Below are 7,172 nucleotides of genomic sequence, written 5' to 3'. Positions count from 1 at the left end.
TAACGTATTACAGTGAAACATACTTCTTATGTAATTATAGATGGTTAACACTTATCTTGATTTTAATGTAAATGTTTCATAGTCTTTGAGGTTTAGTGAACTACTTCAAAGTAATTTATAAATAAGCAACATGTGTATAATCGAAAATATGATACGTAAGAACCTAACATGTTGTAACGGCTAAGTATGTGCATAGTGTCAACAAAATAAGAAAATAAATATAGATTTTTCAACGATATAAAACGTTTTCCAAAGTAGAAAAGGTTTCTTTAAACGAACACATCTATACGTGCGTAAAATGTCAGACCATATAATACAAAATGCTTTCTCTTAAAAAACATTATAAGGTTATATTTGTAGAAAAACTATTATTCCTTCGTGTCATACAACATTTGAATTTTGAATTCAGTTTATTTTTTTATGTTTTTTTTTGGAGTATGATTTTTGTTATTGATGTAAATTTATCAATTATGAATCAACTAAATGCACTTCATCCTCTTCGTTCTGCTGTTTGTAGAGGCAGATCAATGTTTAATATATGAGTGACACAGACATGACTTATATTTTCATCTCTGCCTCTGTGCATTCCCTTAATATGTCACACTTATAAAAAGGTTTGTTGTCTACTTGATGTGGTTTATACATACACTATACACAAGAGGAAAAGCTGTTGAGTGATAGTAAAAGAAGACCTTTTTCTCATTGGTTGTATATTTCTTTGGCATAGCAGCATCTTTGACGTGAAATAAAAATATTGTACATCCGAAAAAAAGTCTAAGAGGCAAAAGATATCAAAGGATTATTTGAACTCAAACGTCGATTACAAATTGACATTGACACGGCAATAAAAATATGAAAAACAACAGTAAACAATACACAATAAATAAAAGATAGCTTGTCTCACAAATCCTTAGGTTGAGGAAAAGATATGTTTTATGAAGCGCAACAAAGCTTGATGCACTAGAATTATGACAAGAATTTCCAACATGTTGCACGCAATATAGTGGGGCGACTGAGTACTGACATTTGACATAATCATGCAAATAGTGATATAAACATAGGGTTTGGCACAAACGTTCTGTATGGTGTCCTTAAGCATATCAGAGGGCTAGCCAAAATTTTTTGAATTTTTTCACGGCGTCCATCTTGAATTTAGATTTGACATTATTTTACTTAATAGTAGTGATTGGAAAAAGATTCACAACTTGTGTAACGTGATAAAGGTGATGGAAACTATTCAAATACAACTATTAATGACCTGCAAATATGTTAAACAGACAGGAATTGTAATAATGAATTACCACTTTCGGTTTCGGTGGTAAAAATTCATGCAATCGAGTGATAAATGGGGGTTAAGATTTGTGATGTATTTCGTTCTTACAACTACAGGAACACAATGTTTTACAGTTCAGATCAACTCTACAACACTTGCATCTTCAAGAATACATTTTCCTACATCAACATTGTATACCTCCTGTTGCAGCAATGTCTGCTAATTGTTGTCAATTAGGTATCTTTTTTTCTACGTATTGGGTTGCAGTCTATTTTACACTTATGAGTTTAAAACCCCCTTTGGTATCTATCTTCTCTTTTTCCTCGTGTTGTTATACTTCAAAAGGCAAGTTTTTTATTAAACATACATTGATATCTTACTCTATATGTCTAAATGAATTACAATCTTTTGAAAATCACCTTTTCGTGCAGACTATCTAAAATGGCGCTGCCGAAATGCTGCTTTATAGAAATGGACAGTTCCTAAAACCATCTCCTTTCTCGTAAAAAATCATTTTCAAACGACCCTTATTTTAATTTTTAAATGTAGAGCAAGATATAAGGCAGACTCAAAGTCGATGGGATGGATGCGTTAAATATGCTGAATAAACTTCAAAATAGGAAATGAAAGGACATCATTCAAATAGCGGAATGTGCAGTTAAAAATAATGCCTACTTCTCAGTTTTCTGTCGTTTTCAAGAAACTCCTGTATAAATTTGTCCTGAAACAAATAAAGGAATAAGTTGACAAGAAGAGGAGAATAGTTGGTTCCTTTGGGGACGACGGTTGTCTGCTAAAACAAAAACTAACACAAAACCCCTCCTCAATTACGTAACACATATATGTTGTCAATCAAGAAATTCCGGCATTTTGATAATGTGAGTGTCTGAGAACTTTTTGTTTGAAACAGAGTCAGATTTTGCAAAATAGGGTTTATATATCCCTCCCTATCATATTATATGTGCAGCGCAGCTACTTTAGCCTTTTACAACGGAACCAACTCGTCCAATTTGCTTTGTTTGTATTTCGGAATAAGGAGTACTAGGGTAGAGTGTAAAACGGTCAAATGTGAATACATAAAATTGAGACTGGAAATGGGGAATGTGTCGAAAAAGCAACAACCCGACCATAGAGCAGACAACAGCCGAAGGCCACAAATATCTCCTCAACGCAGTGAGAAACTCCCGCGCCCGGTGGCGTCATTCAGCTGGCTCCTAATATACTATTTTAAGATGAACGAGTCTATGGCCGTGTTCACATTGACCTAACCTCGGTGTTGTGTTAGTGTAATTCACACGTAAACTGAACACAGTTATATTCCATTTGAGAAAACTTCATGTGTACATGTAGCTTAAATCATGTTTGGTCTACATGCAGTCGAAAGTCAAAGTATGCATTGTGTGTGTTAAGTGTACACAAAAAAAAGGGTATTTAGAACATGAATTTTACCATGTAAATTTAAAGAAGAAACGTGAACTATAAAATTAATATTTATAACAACTATTAATAAAGTTCTTTGTCGAATTATTTGTCTAAACCCGATATATTGCTTTGTTATAAAACAAAATTTTAGGAACCTTTATTAACTCCCGAATCAAGTCTCAAACCATCATCCTTACTCAACATATTTAAAAATGTCTTGCCGCATCGACTGTCACTTTTATGAGCAACTGGATGATATGTTTGGTACAAAAGCAAGTACAGTTTCTCCTTGCCTAATTGACAAAAAAAATAATGAATCTAGATTTTCTGAATAGTGTTAAATATTTAAAAAAAAAAAGAAGACATGTTCATGATAGCGTTTAAAATTACTTTCTGATTCGGACAAAAAACTAAAAATCCACTCCCCTCTTCTTAAGTTACATGGTTGCTCCCTAAGAACGCTACTGTTGCCTTCGTTGTTTTATTGCGTAATCGAGACATCTTTAGTACCTTATAAGATCTTATAGAACTGCAAATCGTCAAAATGGCTTTCATTACTGCAAGAAAAGTTGTCCAAGAAATTTGAATACAGTTTTATGTTATTACATTAAATGACAGATAGTTTACAAGTGTGAACAAATCTTATGTACAAAGTATTAAACCATATGTATAGTTGTGAACAAACTTAATGTAAAACCAGTGTACATTACATTGAACTAATCGGGAACAAGTTTACTGTACACGACGTTTGGTGTGAACACGGCCTTAGATTGTATATACTCTAACGGATCTTTGGAATTGTTTAGTATCAACAACTGATTCACGCCAACATAATATTTGTCATAGAGGAAGGACAGGTCATTTGCAATCTTTTGGTCTTTAATGATTGATGTTGCATATTTATTCATATAATCATTCAGGGTTTTTCAATACGGATTTTTATTAACGACCTCACAGTCTAAATTTCTTAGGAAAAAGTATCTACGTTTTATTTCTAGTGTTTGACCAGTTGCTTGGCATAATCCAACTGTAATATCATTGTGTGTTTCCAATTGATGGATTAACATGATTAAAGCTCCAGATATTTCGGGTCTTTGGGTAACACTTATTGTAGAGAAGTGTTATTTACAATTCTAAGGTCGTCAGTAATAGGGTGGCCAGTCGGATAATATAAATTGGGAACTATTAAATCTGCAATCAGGCGGTTTAAACTTCAATATGGAGATTCCGCTACACGTGTTTGTTATTGAAAATTTTAGTTTGTTTTAGGTATAAGAAAGGATTGTTACCGACTAATCTTAACAATAGGGTGGTCTTTTCGTGTAAACTGAATAAGAATAATGCATAAATTAAAACCCTATTTGGTAAAGGAAAGTATATGTTCTCCTTTTCATCTTTTCGAATGAAAACGTGTTTGAAAAATCTGTGACTGGCAAAATCCAATATATCCATATAGCTGTAAAAAGTTAAATCACAAAAATACTGAACTCTAAGGAAAATTCAAAACGCAAATTCCCTAATCAAATGGCAAAATCAAAAGCACAAATACATGCATCAAACGAAGGGACAACAACTGTCATATTCCTGACTTTGTACAGACATTTTCTTAGAAAATGGGGGATTGAACCTGGTTTTATAGCGCTTAACCGCTAACTTGTATGACAGTAGCATCAAACTTTTATTGTTTTTTATATGAGTTTGTAATTGATTTCCACATATCTTCCAAACATACACAGAATAGAGTTTTTAAGGTGCTAGGGTATAACATTTTGTATAAATATGATGGATACCCAACGGCTTTTGTTTAAGGGGCAGCAGTTCATTTATATGAACATCATGGAGAGTTATGTATAAAGATAATAGCCATGACTTTTTCTACGTTACGAAGAATTCGTGAAAATGTTCATCATATTCTCCGGGCTACTGTATAGAGTAGATAGATTACCTATACCCTCAATTGTCTAATTTCAAACATATGATATTGCAGTGCATATTTTTAAATCCAGTAGTCTACCGTTTGTCTACAGAGAGGTGTCCCCAGATGAGGATTGTTAGTCCTGGGGAATACTTTTCCGATGATACGAACTTTCATGAAAAGGATTGAATGATCAGACTAATTAAAATGCTTGAAAACAATGTTAATTAAAGGCAACAGTAGTATACCGCTGTTCAAAACTCATAAATCCATGGACAAAAAACAAAATCGGGGTAACAAACTAAAACCGAGGGAAAGGCATTAAATATAAGAGGAGAACAACGACACAACACCGAAACAATGATCTGCTGGAAATTTAACCTTTCTATCAACATGATAAATACAAACTTATATCGGAATCAACAGACAGTGTTATCAATCATATTTGTCATATTGTACAATACAACATTTTATATAACACAATGTAAAACTGTAATATAAATTGCATTTTGCAGCTTTTGACAATTTGTTAGACCGGTTCAGGGTTATATGATCAGGTCTTGATAGTCGTATTTGAGGGAGCTAAATCGCAAAAGGCGGTTAGCGGCAATAAGTGAAATTAGGCATTAAGCTTAAATCCTGGGCAATAAGCTAAGGCCTAGGCATTAAGTTATTGCCTGAAATTTCCAGGCATTAAGCTTATTACCTGAAATTTGGTGATGATTATTCATCCTATTGCCGAACATGATTTTAGGCAATAAGTGAAATTTTAGAATTTATGTGATTTTAGTGATTTGTTTGGAAATAAAGTATTTTCTTAATTATATTCCTAATATTAATTTACGTTTATCTGACAAATCTTCAAATTTCAGTACTTTTCTTATTTAAAACAGATCTGACTCATACTTTTTTGTGGAAGTACAAAAGATAAAAAAGATTTAAAAAAGTGATAGTATCCCATAAAAAAGGGGAGATTCTATATAATCTTTATAATAATTATTTGAAAATGTTTACACTTCACTGGTCAAGCTGGTTTGAACTGGTCAAAAGTAGACAAAATTAAGATATGATTTTTTGCTCATACCATTTTATTGGATAAGTAAACTTTCTTTGTTAAAACATTTGTTAAATACCCTCAGGCCATCTTGTCTTTTTCACTTCTTTATCTGGATTATTCGCATTAAGTGACACCATGTCTATTGAGGAAAAATTTCTTGAATCTTTGAGGTCTAAATTCGAATCAGGGAAAACAAGGAGCATATACCCTAGAGTAAAGTACCATGATCTTTTGGCAAAGATTAAACTTTTGAAATCAACAGAAAAGAAAGTGACAAAAGATTACTACAATTTAAGAAGGTCTGACATTTTTAACATTGGTGGTTTTGAGAGGTTGATAACTAAAGTCAGCGAGAATGCTGAGGGAAACTTCAAAATTTATGTCTTCCTAGAGGAACTCTATGGTATTTTGGAAAAGGTACATAAAGAAACAGGTCATGGCGGCAGAGATTGCATAAAAAACAACTAAATAATGGATATGCTAACATTTCACGTGATGCAATTGAATTATTTCTGTCACTTTGTGAAAATTGCAATATGAAAAAAAAAACATATATGGAAAGGAGTAGTAATGAACCCATTTTATCTAAAGACTTTAACAGTAGAGGACAAGTTGATTTGATGGATTTTCAATCAAACCCAGATGAAAACTTTAAATATAATTTATTATGGTATTTCAAGACCACCTTACAAAATTTTGTAACATTAAAGCCCTTACCTCAAAATGTGCATCAGAGGTGGCTTTTAATCTAATTGATATTTTTACAATTTTTGGTGCGCCCCATATACTGCAAAGTGACAATGGTCGGGTATTCACAGCTTTGGTCATATCCGAGTTAAAATTAATGTGGCCAGAACTTGTTATCGTTCATGGGAAACCGAGACATCCCCAATCACAGGGTAGCATTAAGCGATCAAATGGAGATATCCATGACATGCTAACTGCATGGCTGAGGGACAATGAATCAACAAAGTGGTCAATTGGTATCAAGTTCGTCCAGATTTAAAAGAATTCAGCTCTAAACAAAGGTATTGGACGGTCCCCCTATGAAGCTTTATTTGGTAAATGTGCAACAATTGGATTAACATCAGAAACCAAAATTCCGAAAGAAATATTGGTGATCTTAGAAAGGAAGAGGACTTACTTAAGCTCCAGACAGAGTCTTTAAATGATCAACCTGTAACTGAAAATAAAACAAAAAACATTGTCAATGCCTCCGATATACCACAATCTATTGCAGGACCAAATGTGGAACCTTCTACTTCAATCACTGATGAAACGTAAAAGGTTAGTTGAAAATACTCAGAAATATTTGAAAAAAATAAAACAACTCTTTAATCCTTGCGGGAGCTTGAACTAAAGTACTTCCATATAATGTATAACAGATAAACCACAGAAATGATATTCGGAGCTTAAGAAAAAAAAGAGTCTGCTAACTATGAGGTAAAAGTTTTTGTTAAAGGTCGTATGGCTACCTATAGGTCTTATCTTATATACTATTCTGT

The sequence above is a fragment of the Mytilus galloprovincialis genome, chromosome 5 (assembly GCF_965363235.1).
Source record: "Mytilus galloprovincialis chromosome 5, xbMytGall1.hap1.1, whole genome shotgun sequence".
In the NCBI taxonomy this organism is placed as follows: domain Eukaryota; kingdom Metazoa; phylum Mollusca; class Bivalvia; order Mytilida; family Mytilidae; genus Mytilus; species Mytilus galloprovincialis.
Note: the sequence above shows the minus strand (reverse complement) of the source record.